This window comes from Larus michahellis, chromosome 20 (genome assembly GCF_964199755.1).
Source record: "Larus michahellis chromosome 20, bLarMic1.1, whole genome shotgun sequence".
Lineage (NCBI taxonomy): Eukaryota > Metazoa > Chordata > Aves > Charadriiformes > Laridae > Larus > Larus michahellis.
The window spans coordinates 8,375,109-8,376,124 of NC_133915.1; positions in this window are offsets into that span (position 1 = coordinate 8,375,109).

Here is a 1,016-nt window from a genome sequence, read left to right on the forward strand (position 1 = left end):
TCTCAGTGCTAGCGGTAACATTACTGCCATAAATCTGATTTAAGGGCAGCTGTGTTTGACTTTCCAGAAGGGACTCCCAGTTGTTGAGAAAAATACGATTGGACACTGATGAGTGAGCAGGGGTAAATTTATATTATTTTTGAAGATAACAGCTATTTGCTGCTGGACGTGTAGACTAAAGATGCCAACAAAGTAATGGACCCCACAAAGTGAGGGAAGATTTCAGAAGTTATAGCCCCTTCCAATCCCTAAAGGGGTTCCAGGAAAGCTGGGGAGGGACTCTTGATCACAGATGGGAGCCATGGGATGAAGGGTAACGGTTTTAAACTGAAAGAGGGGAGATTTAGACTAGACATTAAGAAGAAATTCTTTGCTGTGAGGGTGGTGAGCCCCTGGCCCAGGTTGCCCAGAGAAGCTGTGGCTGCGCCATCCCTGGAGGGGTTCAAGGCCAGGTTGGCCGGGGCTTGGAGCAACCTGGGCTGGTGGGAGGTGTCCCACTAGGCAGGGGGTGACATTGGATGTGTCCTTCCAACACTTCAAGGTCCCTTCCAACCCAAGCCGTTCCATGATCCTATGAAGCGTGTCACCATGACACCCTGCAGCAGGCCTGCACCCCCTCACGGGACACGCTGCTGGCCCTGCTGCGGTTGCACTGCATGCCCCTGCCCTGGCACCGCGGAGCTTAATGTTGTAGGTACAAGGACGCAGAATCTCAATGCGACGTAATGCACGGAATAGCGTTTTGGCTTGGGTGGCAAGGTGGGAGCTGAGAAGAATGGCACGTTTCAGTACATTTAGCAGATTTTACAGAAGCCGTGGGAGGCAGACAGCAGCTCTGCTATTCTCCTATTTCACTTCAACAGCCCTCGAGCTCTACCCTTTCTACCCGAGACCCTGACTCCGGGGAGGATGGCGGCCGCCACCATGGCGACCACTCTGCCCCTAGCGACAGGGCCGGAGGCCCGCGCCCCGCGCGGCTCCCTTAAGGGCGGGCGGGTGGGCGGGCGCCCGGCGCC